This window comes from Thunnus albacares, chromosome 15, assembly GCF_914725855.1.
Source record: "Thunnus albacares chromosome 15, fThuAlb1.1, whole genome shotgun sequence".
NCBI lineage: Eukaryota > Metazoa > Chordata > Actinopteri > Scombriformes > Scombridae > Thunnus > Thunnus albacares.
The window spans coordinates 21,264,492-21,281,591 of NC_058120.1; the positions used below are offsets into that span (position 1 = coordinate 21,264,492).

Consider the following 17,100-nt stretch of genomic DNA (forward strand, 5'->3'; position numbering starts at 1 on the left):
AATGTTAGACAAACATCTACCATTCAGTTTGGGCAAACTTCATCTACTGAGGAAGATGGTGTGATCAAAAGCTCCAGAGCAGCAACTAAACGGACCTTGTTGTGACATTGTTTTTTCAAGTAAAAGATCAAACTTCACTGATTCCAGTTTCTGAAATGTGAGAATTCCCTGGTTTATATCACCATAAACCGAATATTTTTGAATTTAGACAGTTTGTTGGACAAAACAAGCAACATGAAGACATCACATTGGACTCTTGGGAAATAGTTTAAGGCATTTTTCATCATTATGTCATATTGACTAAATGATTTATTGATTATTTACTCTTTCTCACCCCTGCACAGCTGGCCTATCACTGTTTGGAGTCGTGATGAATGTCAGATTGTTGGTTTCACTAAGTTCCAGAAATGGCTGTACACCCCCCTCCTCCCGCCCCCCAATATAACTTGGAAAAGGGTTTCTGAAGCTATTCAACTGTCCGACAAGCAGTTCTGATGGAGTATACTGGCATCTTAAACTTATCTAATGGCCTCCTTAACTTATGGACAGACACGAGATAATCATATTTCCTAAACTGTTGCACTGCTCCCTATAAACATGTTAAAACCAGTGTGATATTGCACGTACAACAGCTCGCTCACTGGGAGTGGACAGTGACTTGTGCAGAACGGTCACATGAATGAGGCATGAGTAGTCAATCAGATGTGCAGAGGTTTCACAGCCCAGCTGTCAGAAAGCTGAGCTTTACCTCTCTCCTTACTCAGCAGAGCAGAAAAAAAACACACACTCTTGTCTCTTCATTTCCTCGCTCTTTCTTTACCCTCGTCCCTCCTCCTCCTCCCCACTCCCTCTCCTCTGTGATGAATGGAAGGTATGAATTCTCCGCGGCCTCCCCGGGTTTCTCTCTGAGGCCCTCAGCAGCTGAACAAACAACACGCTCTCAACTTAAAGGCGCAATCAGGAATTTATTTGAACCATGTACGTTTTGGGTATATTTGTATATGGCCCTGAAGCGCTCGAGAAGGAACATGGAAAATAGATTTTTGCAGACCTGTCATAACTCAAAACGTCTTTTTTTTTTTTCTCTTTTACAAACTCTGCAACTGTAAACAAACGTTTTACGAGCCCAGACTAAGCAGTTACTTGCTCATTTATCAAGAACTCAGGTAATGTGTTTTAATGCATAAGAAAATTATTCACGCACCAGTAAATCACTGCGTAAATAAAGCCAGTAATGGAGAAACTGGCAGCTCTGTAGCAAGTATGTGGGCACAGACTCATAGAGGTGGTGGTGGTGGTTGCGGGCAGGGGAAAGGGAGTGTTGTTGGTCAAGTCTGGAGGGGTGGTCCTGGTCAGGACTCAGACCCAGCTGTTATGGCCTATTTATCCATGCCACAGCTCCAGAGGTTGTGGTAGAGGGTTGGATGAGTTAGAGAAGGGAGAGTATGAAACTGAGAGAGAGAGAGAGAGAGTCTGTATAACAGGGGTGGGGGGTGGAAGACGAGATGGATGAGGATGATGAGAAGCAGATGGAGGGCAGTGAGTATTTTTTAAATTTTTTTTTTTTAAATGATTATCTGCCTGTGACGCAGGTTGGAGCTCTCCAGGTGCATTGTGGGTAGCCTGTATGAGTACATGCTCAGCTTCTTGTGGCTCCGTCTTGATGGAGGAAGACTGTCTGCGGTAATGCAGCTGTCCACAGCGGTGCACCAGTGGTGGAAGAAGTATCCAAATCATTTACTTAAGTAAAATGACCAAAATCCTACTAAAGGAGAAGTACATAAGTATTATCAGCAAAATGTACTTAAAGTATCAAATCGTCACTACTAAAGGAGAAGTACATAAGTATTATCAGCAAAATGTACTTAAAGTATCAAATCGTCACCTTCCTAAAATAATGGCCCAAGATGTTTTTTTTGCCTAAATCATCCCCTCATGATGTTGGCCACCTCTGGTAAAATCACAGATGATAAACAGATGATGCCATTCTACCCCTGTGGTATAATGACCTATGTCAAGAGTGTGACTAAATCGTCATATTGTTAAGTTATTTAGTCTTTTCAGTGAGCATTTTAGTCAGCAAAATAGCCATGAAGCTAGCATTTAGCAAAGAGTGGAAAGGCTCCAGAATCTGTGGCTGTTTCAAGTGATTACAAGGCTTTCTTTCCAACTCTTTTCTGCCTTTTAAACAATATTTCATCTACAGTTTTTGTCTCATTTTTTCCATATTACATGATCTAATTAAGAAAGATTTGAATACCGTATTGTAATCTAACAGCTAGAAATTATGTGTATAACTAAAAAAATTACAAAGGAACCTCTTTACTTTTGTGTTTTCGATGTGAAAATCTCACTTGAACATAATATTAGTGATCATAACATCATTTGACCGGTATCATAGTATGCCTGTTGTACAGTGTCTAGAGGCAGCTTGTGCATCACTAGGGGGGCATTCACACCATGATGATTTTTTTTGTGTGTTTTCTGAGAAACCTGAAAAAAAAGACTTCTGCCATTATTTTAGGAAGGTGATGAAATGTCAAATTCCTTGTTCTGCAGAAAAAAATCCCCTGTGAGTGATATATTATTATGTTACACATTTTTAACGCTGATGCATCAATATTTAAGCTGCAGTTATGACTATTAATACTACAGTTTGGTAGTTTAGTCCAGTGGTTTCCAACCAAGGCCACCTCCAAAAGGTCACAAGATAAATTTGAGGGGTTGTGAGTTGATATATGGGAGAGGAAAGAAGAAAAAACAAAAATCTGCAATGCAAATTTGTGTTTATTTTCCCACTTTCCTCTAATTGTTGCTGTTTTTGTGAAATATTGTATAATTTGACCTCTTTGGGCCTGAAACAAGGAGCAACTACCACAGCTTGAGGCTAAAGCCGATACAGAAGTACCTTTAAGTGCAACGTCACTGACGGCCGCCAGATGCTGGCTCCAATTGACTCCCGTTCAATAAACCCATTCAACGAGTCATTATGGTCTCAATAGATGAATTTGGGCCCACTAATAAGTGTACTGGTGGTCATTTTGGAAATTATTGGATTATTATTGCACTGTTAATAAGATTTGAAGACTTATAGTACCTTTGATGTCTGCTGTGTGTGGGCATTGATTGACAGCTGTGATTGACAGTTTGCTCACCTGCTGCTCTCCCCGGTTCCAGGACTCGTCATACTGAGTCAGACTATTAACACAATTTAGCAAAAGTAGCTAACATTAGCCCAAGTGTACACCAGAAAGCTAGCGTTCGATCAGGTTTGAGGTAGCGGGGTGCGTTTCCAGAGCAGGAAAGGCAACGGCACTCCTTTTTTGGAAGCTCCAAACAGAAAAGACGGCACTGACTATAAGCAGCAACTCTGGGCTTTAAATTCAAACCGATGGGTGACGTCACACCTCACTACGTCCATCTTTATATGAAACTGTTAAATTAAACTATTAAACCAAGTTTAGAGGGGGAAAATCACTCTTTGGTGGAACTGCCAACAACTCATAGACATCTTAAATGTGACAAGGGCTCACAAACTAGCTAAAAAGTTTGGTAACTACTACTTTAACAACGTGTTTATGTTTAATGTAAAATCTTAATCTAAAAATTCACCTGTCAAATAAATGTATTTCCCTCTAAGTAGAGGTATAAAATGGAAATAGTACAATTACTTGAGTAAATGTGCAAGAGTTATTTTACACCACTGTCAGACAGAACAGTGAGGCTGTATACTGTAGCTGCTCAGCGAGATGATGTGAAATACACAGTAGAGCGCTGGAGGCTTGACAGCTCTTTAACGATCTGCAGGCTGTGTAATTCGACTGGTCTTCACTCCCCCCACCCACCCATCCACCTCTCTGTACGCTACAGCAGCCAGAACATTCCTCACACATCTGGCCCCCGAGTCTTTCCCAAACGCTCCCTCTCCCACCACTCCACGCCATAATTACCCACAAGCCCTGTGTTCTCCTTTTCTCTTTTCTTTTTATGATCCTCAGCCCCCTCCTCGGCTAAAAATCATAAAAGCATGGAGCACACAAACGTCATTTATAGTCATGATTTAGAGAAGAGAAAGGCTTTTTGGTGTCCGTAGAGATGTGCCATCCAGAAATATGCTTTTTCTTCGGCCGAGCATGTGTTGCCAGAACTTATGAAAGCAGGACAAACATAATGAATCAGTTACCCAGTTTGAACCGTAATTTCTGCTGTAGATAATTGTTTGCCCCTTGAGATGTTTGTACTGTTTTGAAGGAGCCGAGTGAGGCAGGATTCCATGAGTGGGAGTGGGAATGAGGGTAATTTCCGATGATATAGATGTCTTATGGGAAACTGCGTGTGTTTTCGGTGTGTGCTAGGGAGCGGCACAGAGGTCAGAGGTTGATGGCATGTGGGGTCGGTCAGCGCTGATGCGTCTGCGGTAAGGCACATGTCTGAGCGTCCACAGGAAGTGAGGGCGCATGCAAGGGGGCGCGCATACAGGAAGGTGCTTTGTTGTCGTTCCCTGCCAGGAAAGAGCTATTGTTAAAAGTACCCGGCTGTGTTTTTTATCTGAAGGCGCTGTTTACTCCTGCTTTGTCTGTAATCTCAAGCCCCTCTCTCCTGTACCTCCCACTGCTGGCACTCTGCCACTCATTTGTCTTACAGCTCTTGTGTTTTTTTCAGATTGTGGCTTACTTTCACACTGTGGGAACAATTGTTGCGACACTTGAGTGCCTGCTATCTGAATTGGATTAAAGGTTTGTTTGGAGCTGTATAACACCCACTAGAACTGATATGGTGGGAATACATATGAGTAAGAGCGGCCTGCGACAATACCTTATACCATAATTTTTAACGGGAGAAGCAAAGGAGACGAGGTAGTTAATAAAGAGACGGATGGAAAGTAAAAGTTCCTTCAAGCATGAGTCGTCAGTGTTCAGCGCAGTGAACTTGGCATTGAATTGTGCTCATATCTTGTTTTTCTTTTGATTAACCAAATCGTCCAGTAAGAAAAGAAATCAGACACTTGTCATTGTCCTCTTTCCGAGAAACCCCATACACTTTAAAAAACAAAAGCTCCTCGACTAACTGCTGTTAAACATATTTATGACCACTAACTGAATGACTGGTTCAACACCTCCATGGTTCATTTGTTTTATTTGAGGAACGTTTCATTGTTCCATGTGGCTCCTGTTAGTTTGATCTTTGTTTTTCTTTCAACTCCAACAGGCTTCTCACAGTTTGGTGTTGCAATGATCTAAGTGTTTGCCTTCTAACCTATCATTGAGTTCAAATGCATACGTTAAGAGATCTCATACATCAGAATTATATCATCCTGATTGATCTCATTGTTTCTTTACAGTTATAGGACAGTTCAATTTAGAGGCATTTTAGTTTATTTCTTGGCACAAAGTATCTCCTTTCCAAAGAGCATTTCTTGCAGTGTATCTTTACCCCCCCCCGAGATCCCCTCCTATGACATTCTTTCTCTTTACTATCAAACTGTACGCTCAGCGGCCCTGCAGCCCTGCTCTCCTGACTCAAATCCCCTCAGTCTGCCTTCAATAGAAATGGAAATTTGAGGCCCTCCCCTCCCGCGGCTCCCGCGGCTCCCCGACTCCTTGCTCCACTCCCCCAGAATGAGCCAGGATGTTTTGAGAAGTGGGATATTGCTCCTAATGGATTCCAAACACCACAAAAGTTTATTAGGAAGCAGGGCATCGTAAAAGGAGGAGGTGGGGGTGTAGGGTGAGTAAGAGGGAGGAGGGTGTGGGAGTGTGGATAGTTTCTGTTTTGTTTTGATTTTGCAGAATATACATATCTGACTCCTCTCTGCTGTAGGAAATTAACATTAGTTTCGTCTGAATGACTGAGGTTGTATTTTTAGTACAGCCAGGTGTGTTTTAGAACTCTCAATTCAACTTAATCTTTTTTTAGTTATCTTTTTTCTCCTTTGCTCCTACACAGTTTCATTGCTGTGACAGATGCAAATCAAATGACAACATCTGCCTGGTTATACATAGATATAACCGTTGGCAGTCTCTCAGACGTTACTAACAAAGTGAAGATAGATGCGGTTTCATAGACTGCACACTAACAATGTCCTTGATTAAAAATAATACAATCAAAAAAAAGGGGAATTTCCCAATTCAGAGAAGTGTGCATGTCTAAATGTACTTTTGCTACAGTATTTCTCACTAAATTCGCTGTATTGTCATGATTCTAGGAATAAAGGGAATTATGCGACCATGTGTACTAGAACTTCGTAAGGGATAAGGCTGGTGATAGTCTATATTTTTCTTACTGCTCACAACAATGAGCCACAGATAGGGAGGGAAGTAGCATGGAGAGACATTATTGGTTTTGGTCTTTTTATGGGATTTGTTGACAATAAGAAAAATATGCAGTATTATCAGCCTTATCCTTGAAGTCAGTGACACCTGCGGATGATTAGGAAGAAGAAGAAAATTTTTTTTTTTCTAATACAAATTAAATATTTGAATTAAATATTGCATATTCTTTTTTACCACCTCAGGCCTCTGAAAACTATTACTATTACTAACTATCATGAAACAGTAAGCAAAAGGAACATCGCTCTTTAGTTAAACTAGTCACATGTCATAGACATTATGCAACCTTTTTCAAAGGGTTTTGAGTAGACATTCCTCCGTTTTAATGGATCACAAGAGCAACAGTTTGGGAAACACTTTTAAGTATGTGGTGTCTGTGTGTGTGTGTTTTTATTTTTTTACTTACAGATGCTCATGCTCATGAGCTTGTGTGTCAAAATCCACCAAAACACTTTCCAAAACACATGATATATTTGGTGAATAAACTGTTTGTTTCTTGCCCAGAATTCCAAGATGCTCTTCATAACAGTTGCACACATGGGCGACATGACCTGAACTGACTCTGTAGGGAATAATAGGTCATCAGAAATGGACATTAGAAAACAGAGAAGGGGTTGTGTGAAAGGACACGGGAAATTAACAATTTGCTAGCAACATGCTAGCGGTACTGTGATGCTGTGCTTTGGCCCAGTGGTGCTTCGCCAGCATCAGCATGCTAACATGCTCACAAAGACAATGCTACCATGCTGATGTTTAGCAGGTATAATATTTACTGTGTTCACCATTGTAATTTGGCTAATGCTAATTGCTAATTAGCTCTAAACACTAAGTCCAGCTGAGGCTGATGGTAAGGCCATTAGTTTTGCAGGTATTTTTTCATAAACCAAAGTAATATACAAATAAAAGTTTTTACCTGATGATGGCGCTAGATAAAAAGTTGGAGGATCACCAAAGTTATTATAATTCATTCTTAGGGGGACATGAACATCTGAATCCATTTTCATGGCAATTCATCCAATACTTGTTAAGATATATATTTCAGTTTGGACCAAAGTGGTGAACCGACTGACCGACCAGTATTGCCATCCATAAACCCACAGCGTTAGCTCGGCTAAAAAGCATGAAGATGTTAACAGAATGATGTATAACACCATTACCCATCTTTTAGATAGTCAGTATAAAAGCAAACTTGAATCTTGTTGAGTATGTGTTTTTGTGCACACATGCCTCTGCATACTGTAGCTGTGTGTGCAGATATCCAGTGAAAGCGAATGGAAAATGTGGAATTAGATTGAATGCCTTTGCAGAGGAGGATTGTGTGTTGAAGCACTTTTCCTTGTGTGTGTATGTGTGTATTCATGGCCTCCTCTTGGCTGGGTCCATCCTTGCGTCAGAGGCCCTAATCTGGTCTTCTCCTCACAAAGCCTCTCTTTGATGTGATTCTGCTGCTGCTGCTTCCTGCCATGTTCAAATAAAGCTTCACAATCAAATTGAGTCTGCCTCCACTGAATGCATTAGTGTTTAATAGCGTTATTGATCAGGCTAGAATAATTCTACAAGTCCCTCTCTCAATTCTTCCCCGCCTCGAGGCTAAACCCCCCGCCTCGGCCTCGCCAGCGCTGCTTCAGAAGTGAAGCAGGGAGTTGAGGAGTCCTGGAAGGAACAAATACCTCTGATGACTTTCCCTCTCAATGGGTGATATGAGCCTCTTTTTAGAAAAGGTGGGATTGCATTTGTGATTTCCTGCTTGATCCTTTAATCCTTTAGTCCCTTTTCTTAGACAACAAAACAATATTTAAATCCGCAAATCCTTATTTTACCCAGCGAGAGTTGTCAAGTCACTTGTTGATTTGCAGAAAGCAGCCGAACTAGGCAGTTAAAGGAAAAGTTCTATATTTTGGGAAATACGCTTATTTGCTTTCTTGCCATGAGTTTGCTGAGAAGATCGATACTAAAATAAATAAAAATGTAGCTGGAGACAACAGCCAGTTAGCTTAGCTTAGCATAAAGACTGGTTAAAGGGAAACAGCTAGCCTTTGTCTGTCCAAAGGTAACAAAATCCACCTACCAGCACCTCTAAAGTTCACTAATTAACACATATGTCTTTTTTGTTTAATCTGTGCAAAAGAGTCTCCACTTGTTTCCTAGCAACTGGTCCCAGACAACAAATAGACTGACACATAAACCCTGTAAAAAGGAAACATCAATAATAATTTTTACACTTTCTTTTTTACACGAATTGAACAAACAAGATATAATGTGTTAGCGAGCTTTAGAGGTGTTGTTAGGTGGATTTTTGTAACTTTGGAGAGAGTCCAGCTAGCTGTTTCCCCCTCTTTCCAGTCTTTATGCTGAGCTAAGCTAACTAGCTGCTGGCAGTAGCGTCATATCTAATGGACAAATATGAGAGTGGTATTGAGCTTCTTATCTAACTCTGTGCTGTAAAGGGAATAAGCATATTTCCAAAAATGTTGAATATTGTAGGGCTGCAACTAATGATTATTTTCTCATTGATTAATAATTTTGTATATATAACGTCAGAAAATAGAAAAAAACAACGCCTGCTACAATTTCTTCAAGCTCAAGGCAACATCTGCAAATGTCTTGTTTTGTAAGATCAATTATCATAAATCAAAAGATATTCAGTTTACTATCATGACACAGAAAAGCTTCAAATTCTCACATTTGAGAAATGGCAACCACTGAATATTTGGTATTTTTGCTTAAAAGACTGGTTTCCAGTCTTTATGCTAAGCTAAGCTAACCAGCCGCTGTCTCCAGCATCATATTTACAGTATATGATGCAATGGTATCAATAATCTCTTCTGCAAGAATTTCCCAAAAATGTCCAGCCACTGCACAGTTATTTCTTTCTGCACTGATCATTCGCCATCTGTCTTCAAGATTGTGTGTTGGGAGAGTTGGCATCCCTGTTCCTCATCAGCGGACTCCTGAAAGACATGCTCTCCAGGCCCAATAATCAACCCCAAAACGAGGGGAGATGTTTTTTTTCTCTCCTGTTCAGTGGGAACAGAAAAGCGCAGTGGGGAGGGAAGGAGGGGGGGGGAGTCAGCTGAAGATTGGAATTCTCAAAGACATGCTCGGCCCCCACCTCCACAGGCCTTCCCGGGCCAAGTTAGCCGTTAAATCCCCCTTTCTTCTTACTGATGACCCGTGAGTGATGTGGGGGAGGGGTCACAGGGTCAGCGGAGAGTGTGGGGAGGAAAGGGGTTGCGGAGCGATGTTGATGAAGGTGCTGGTGGTGGTGGTGGTGGTGGGGGTAAAATGAAGACAGGGTGAAGCCAGGCGAGGAGGCGCACTTGTCTTTCCACTCGTGTAATCCCTCCAATTTGGATTATTAAATCTAAATCTGTGTTCCGGATTCATCAGAGCCCACATTGCTCAGAAATTACTCCCAGGTGTGCCGAAGACATTGCGGTGCATGGAGATGAGAACACGACTGAGCAGCATTGCTCTACTTATGGATGCAATCAACACACTGCTGTACAAGCCATCAGGCCAAAAACTCTGAAGTAGTTAGTTATGAATAAGGGGTTACACAATGTTGCTGTTGAGTGAAACTCACGTCACTCCAGTTTGATGATTTTTTTTGGCTCCCCGGAATGAGAAACTTCTGGGTGGGGTTGAGTTTATGAAACCTTTTAGATGAGCTACAAAAACAGTTATAAGAACTCATACATTTGTCATACTGTTGGCAGGCAGCTGAGTCCTTTTGAGTGCCTGTTAGTAGCATCAGAGGGGATACTGATACTGCAGGTTATACAACTGTGTTAGTTCTTACTGGACACAATAAAACGTGATGTGGTATTTTTGGTCTAAAGGTCTGAGTGAAACTGAGATATAGAAAAAGGGCAAAGCTAAAGTGAAAACCAAGAGTGGGAGTAGTAGTGGTTTCAGTACCTTCTCTTAATGTTCTGGGACTGAATATCTGATCACTGGCTTTTGATAAAACTGAACTTGAAACTGCTGCTAAACTTAGTCTTTTTTTTTGGCCATTTGTGGTCAGCACAACAAGCTAAACACAACATTGACAAGCTAGACAAATGTACTAGCATGTACATTTAGATGTGAATATATTCAGATGTGGACTTTACTATCAAGCAAGATATGCAACTGCCTGGCATATAGATTTATTATGATGTTTAGATATGTATCCCAAAATAACTTACAAAAGCCCCCCAATGCATGTTATATGCAACTGTCTAGTTGTACCACTACATTTACTTGACAGATAAATGTTACTGGTTATGTTGGAGATTCAGATTTTACTCACAAAATATAACAATGAATAAACATATAAAAATGTGATGCATTATTATTGATTAAACTATCCAGCATTATATAAGAATTAAAAGCTCCACCGTGAACACAAGTTAAGTACATTTAAATACATTGTGCTAATAATATCTCTTTCACGCTTCACTTTGAAGTAAATATTTGAATGCAGGACTTTTACTGTGGTATTGATAGTTTCACTTCAGAAAAAAGTTTTGAGTACTTCTTCTATCACTGTCAATACCAATATTCCCAGTAGAGAAAGGAGGAAAGTAAAGCAAGACAGAGTTTGCCTGGGGGCCCCCACATTACAAAATCCACCCCTGAATGTATTTGAATATATTACACATCTAGCAGACACAGAACAACATTAGCATTCACTTTAAGTCATGGTTCTCGCCACCTGATGAATGTAAGTTTTCTTTTAGCCTTGTTTTTGGTCTCCAACAGCTCCTGAAAGAAATATCTTTATCTGCTAAATGCCCCTCAATGTTCACCAGCTAGCTAACTGGCTAACTTTGCTTATCTGTTGTTTGGTGCTGAGCAGGTAGCGTACAGTGGGTTTATCAGAGATTTTACTGCTGCCTGATGCTGGAAACAACACAAATAACAGCAGTGAGAGTGAACCAAAATGTAAAAAATAAAGTTGCAGGACATAAAACCAAAACAAAGACTTGAAAGATGCTAAAAGGAGAGAGGGGGGGCTGCAGTGTAATATAGCCTACTGTAGGTTCATGACTAGCAACCACTTTAACATCATTACTGCTGCTTCATACTTTATTTATCTAATATAGCTTCAAGCAAGTATACATAACAACTTAAAATTTTGGAAGCATATTTTTTCAGTTCACCAGTTTAATTAGAGCAAGTATAATCTCTGCTGGCCCTCTCTCTACCATAACTAAATTGCTCTTACAACATAACACCCATGGTTACAAGCATTAAAGTAAACACGAAGGATTTTATTACGCTGTTATTAAGTGAGAAAAACAATAAATATGTGGTAAGTGTGGTGCAACGAGGGAGGAGGGATTTAGACGTCAAGAGCAGCCTTATCTTGATCTGAACAATGAATCCACCCACCTTTGACTTCCTGCCCTTGTCTAGACTCGTACGATACAGAGGATCGGCACACCTCAGCCAATAGAATCAACGCCAAGGTGAAGCGTGCCGCGCCCAGAATGCCTCGTAGTATTTATTAAGATGGTTATCTATTCTTAGTAGTAGTTTGTTTAGCACCTGAGGTAACTTCCAGGTATCCGTGTTGTTTAGTCTCCTTTTTTGTCAAAATATCCTCTTTTCCATAGCAGGGTTACATAAGGACAGCTAGAACTGATCCGTCATTCATTTTCATTTTGCTCAGCTTTTTCCTAAATAAAATTCATGTGTCTCTTTTGTCTCTTTGGAAGGGGACAGTTTGTGTTTTGGGCTATAGTTACGAGTAAGTAAACAAAAGCTTTGAGTCTTATGTTACAAAGACTTTTGGTTTTGGCCGAGCGTTAGCAAACCCCATTTTGCTCCGTTGGTAAAATTGCCGCAGCACTTGATCTCTTTTATCATTAACGCTGTGATCAGTGTTGTGGTAAATAAACAAAGACTCAAACTGCTGAATCGCCATACTGATCTTATTGAAGTAAAGAAAAAGACACTAGATTTCTGTGCATGTTTTTACCCTCCTTTATGCCCATTGCTGTGGTGAACTGCTCTGGTGGAAACATACAGAGTAGATATTACTAATTTGTTATTACATACAAGAAAAAACTTTCAGTTGACAACATTTTACTACTAACTTACAACAACTGACTGATATAATCTGTGGCAATTAAAACTGCACCTAGATTCATTTGAATAGAGCGTTCTGCCTGGAGTTCGCCCCTGAGCAAAGTCGAAATGATGCCAACAAACACGTTCCAGTATGTCGTTAGCATGAGTGACGGCTGATCACTGAATACATTGTAAAGACAGAGAGCGAGGACAGAAAGGGAACTGAGGGAAAAGAAAGACGAAGGGGACAGAGAGGTCTTTTACACAGTTGGGTGTTTCATATTTTAGGGCCCTGTTGAATCGAGCCCAGTGTCTTGAGTCCTAGCGCTGCACCGCTGGGGTCAACACTTCTCCGCTGTGACCGAGGGAGCGTGAAATCTGGACGAGTGCACCCGTATCTACCAAATCCTGCTATTGTGTAAACAGAGGGAGAGGTGGTTGTCAGGGGGTGTTGTGTTTCTCAGATTTTGAAAGATGGGCACAGAGGAGATTTAAGATGATTTAAATGAAGAAATAGAGCTGAAAACAAAATAAAGACACTTTAGCCGGTCAAATTCTCTTTCCATTACTAATGATAATTAGTTAGTGACTTTATTGATAGATAGATAATTGTCTGAGAAGGAGATATGTTTTCACAGCCTGTACATATTCCACTTTTTTATTTTTATAGATTGTCCACAATGTTTGACATGCTTTAAACTCTGGAAAACAACAACAACAACGCAGTAGCCCATAGCAAAGCCAAAACATTTATGTTGATGTAATGCATTGGCAACATCGACTAATTAAATACCTGTGTGCTAACATACCATGTAAAATACCCTGTACAGTAGCATTATGCCAGTTATAGTAGCTGCATATCTTGCCAGCATCAAGTTGGAGGGCAAATTTATTTCACTATTATTAATATTCCAGTGTACAATCATTGTGCCTCATAGGAGCATAAAAACTTCAACCGCTGTCTGAACAAACATTTAAACTGGACTTGTTGGTTTCTATTTTTCCCTAGCAACATGTCCACATCAACTAAGCCTCCCGTGCTAGTTTTCTGCAGTGTTGTTGTCAGTGTGTGGCCCCTTCCATCTGAGTTATGGCATCATTAATATTTTTATATTAGCAATGACTAAATGTGGGTAATTTGAAAGTCATTTTGGGAGTTTTCTGGCTCACAACTTCGATGTTTTGGTTTCTTCTCACCGCTCTAAAAATACCAAAAATATCAATGAATTAAGATTCACATTGTATTGTAAAATTGTAAGATTTTCACATTTAATAACCTATGTGGCTTGTTATAATGTAGCACTTCGTTCTGTTCAGAGTATCTACCGATGTTCTGATGGGTACATTTTGAAAATGCTGATATTTTTAAGAGATAAAACAGAACTACTACTACACTACAACATTTCTCACAGGTGATGTACTGTAATGCTTTGAGTGCCTCCTGAGTGCAAGATGTAGCTGAAGTCACAAAATTGTATACCATTTGTTACAACAATTCATTCTTGACATGTCTGATATCAGCAGCAGGAATCCAGTAAGGTATTATTTAGCATGTTGATATGAAACTTACTTTTTGACCTTTTGAAGTTTATCTTAAAGTAAACTGTGATATTGTGGTTCAGACTGAAGTGTCTCCATCTCATCTCTCTCTGCATTTGTCTTGCCCATATCTCACTTTTACCATTCACACTTTCTGTTGTGTCATCCGCCACCTCCTCTCTCTTTTTTCCGACCACATAACACTAGCCGACCACAGTGCGCAGTACCCAGTACATCACGGCCTTCTTTCAGCCTTGCACAGGAAGTTCTTTGAAGGTCCGGCGCTCCGGTCGTGTGTATGGAAATCTACGTTTTAGCCATGACCATCACCCTTTCAGAGATATTCTCCATTTAAGGTTTGACTTTTTCAGATATGCTGACACGTCTTCACCCACAGAGAATGACAGACCAGAGCTTAAAATTGATGATGTGTGGGAGGCCCACTGCACTGGAACATAGATAGACAAAGATAGAAACAGTGTGCTTGTATCACCCACTATATCATGTCTATACAAAGAAACAGCGATTAATGTCTGAAATAGTCAATAATAACTGAATGATAAAGCTCATATGTATACATTACAACCTCAAAAAAATATCCAGGGCTTTAGCCAACAGTTCTGAAAGTTTATAAAATTTAAAAATATATAGAGGGACCCTTTTACTACATTGTCAGATTCACTTATTGTCCCCTTTGGGCCACCATAGTTGTCTGCGTAGGTGAATCTGTGGGTTTCTATAGGTGTGTTTGTGGCAAATGTGTTCTGACACAGAAAAATGGAACAGATCTGAAACCACTGAGCATGCAACTTAACCAGTAGAAAATGTTGGCATTGCACAGCCAGCAGTGGAACAAAATGTCGCCCCCACACCCACATAAACCACTGTATCGAGAAAAACACAACAAACAAAAACCAATACAATCCAGCAGTATTCAAAACAAACAAATGTAGCATATATATATTTGCTAGTAAACAAGCAAACATATAATTTAACAGCCTGATATTATTTCCTTCAAAAACAAACCCCAAAACATCTTGAAGCTGAAATCTGTCATATTTTTAGACTTTTTAAATAACATATATATTGTTATTATATTCATCTGTTTTTGTACTGGATACAAACTGCTGCTGCTGCTGCTGAGAAATGACGATCAGGTTTGTCGGGTTGCACCTGTTATGTTTGACATCAAACCACATTACCGCAATATAATCATGATTTACAACCCTAAACAGTCGTTGACTTTTTTACACCGTGTAGCACTGTCAACAATATAACTTTATTATCTTTGATGTATTTTCTATTACTTTAATTTAACCTTTTATTTAAGTTATGAGTTTCTTTAGATGCATTATCTCTTTTATAGGTGAGATCTGGCCAAAATGGTAGCATACATTCATACATAACACAATACCTGATAAGCATGAAAGAGAGAGACAGTTTAAAACAGTTACGTTCTTGGTGTAACATGTTTTGAATGTGGTGTTTGAATGCCTGAAGTGAAAGCAGTGTATTCAAATGAGGTTTATATTGTAATTAATCCAAAACCCTGGGCGCATACTACAATAATACAGTGTTGCCAAGTTCAGAACAGACTATTATTATCCATCTAGATCAGTGGTTTCCAATCTTTCTAGCTCATGGACCCCTAAAATAAAGTAACATCCTTATACTTGTTATCCCTCATGATAAGTGCTGTGATCAGTTCAAGTGAAGAATGATTCCTCCTTCTTAGAGATAGACAGGAAGTTTACCAAGAACTACTTTAAAAATGAAAAGGTAGATATTAGTCTTCCTCTGTGTTTTTAGTAAGGTCTGTAATGAGTTTGTGATCCAATGGGGTCAAATGCATGAAGGGTGACACCAACTTTCTGTAATTTACAGAAAGTTACAGATTAGTCTGAGCTTTTAAAACAGAACAAGAGGACAAAAGTATTTCTCACATTCATACACCAATAAATAGACTCATAGCACTACAGCATAGTATGACCTGGATACATAATGTCCTCTCCAGCTGCAGGGATGCTGTTCTGTAACTGGAAAAAAAGACTTTTCCACAGGTATTAATGAACAATTACATCACCGTCATTCCACACATACATTTTTATCATGAACTATTGATTCTATAAATTATTTTTTGTTGTTTTGTTTGTTATTGTTTGCATCACAACCACACTGTAACGGCCCTAGTTGTTGGTCAACTGGACGCTCAGACATGTGAAGGGTGTCAGAGGAGGTGAAGATGGGGGGGAAAGAGGTGGAGGGCATGCGGTCTGGTAGGGGTTACAGTTAAGGTCTAATGGGAGAAGATGACAATGGTCCTGCTGTGTTAGTGGAGGAGAAAGGTGTGGGTGGGATGGGTGCATGGTTGGTGGTTTGGGAGGATAAGGAAGGAGGGGTGGAAAAGAACGATGTGGTAGTGGTGGTGGTGGTGTGTGTGTGTGTGGGGGGGGGGGGGGTAGGGTCAGGAGGAGCCTATGGAAATGCAGATTGCCTCTTTGAATTGTTTTGCCAGGCTCAGCTTTGATGTAAAGTGAAAAAAAAAGAGGGATTTCATAGAGACTAACTTTCACCATGCCTCCCCCCTTCACCTCCTGCCTCCTCCCGCCTTTAGTCCCCCACTGCTTCTCTCTTCTCTCTCCCTCACTCTGTCTCTCTGTCCCTCTTCAACTGACAAAACAGACCCTCGGGCACACAGAGCTGCCTCCTTCAAACTTGTCCAGCTCTTTTTTTTTGCTCTTCACTGTTTTTGCACTCCTCCACTCTTTTTTTTTTTCCTCCATCCCCGCTAACCTCAAAGGCGATTCAGATTTTGTTGGAAGGGTGTGAGCTATCCTGTTGGCAACAAAACTAAGACCAAGTCCACATTAATACAAACAAATTAAAAACGCCATTTTGTATGTCTGATGTTATCCAGAGACTGTTCTCAGCATAAAATGGACAGCATCGGTCACTTAAAACAACCCGTGTTTACATCTCATGGCCATGCATAATGAAGTGTTGTTATAACCCTGCAAAATCTCTTAGGAGGGAAGTCGGGGTGGATGGTTGAGTGTACAAAATGACTGACTTTGACAGCTGAGATTGCAGTACACAGTCTATTTCCTGCCAACAGTCAACAATGGCTTCTTTTAACCACAATCTTCCCCTAGCCTATTAGTATTTGCTGCCT

At 40.2% G+C, this 17,100-nt stretch overlaps 1 long non-coding RNA gene across 1 annotated transcript in view; it reads left to right on the forward strand.

Annotated features, from left to right (window-relative positions):
- Positions 1 to 17,100, forward strand: part of LOC122998952 — a 57,535-nt gene that overhangs the window by 13,379 nt on the left and 27,056 nt on the right. The gene's annotated exons all lie outside the window — the stretch shown is intronic.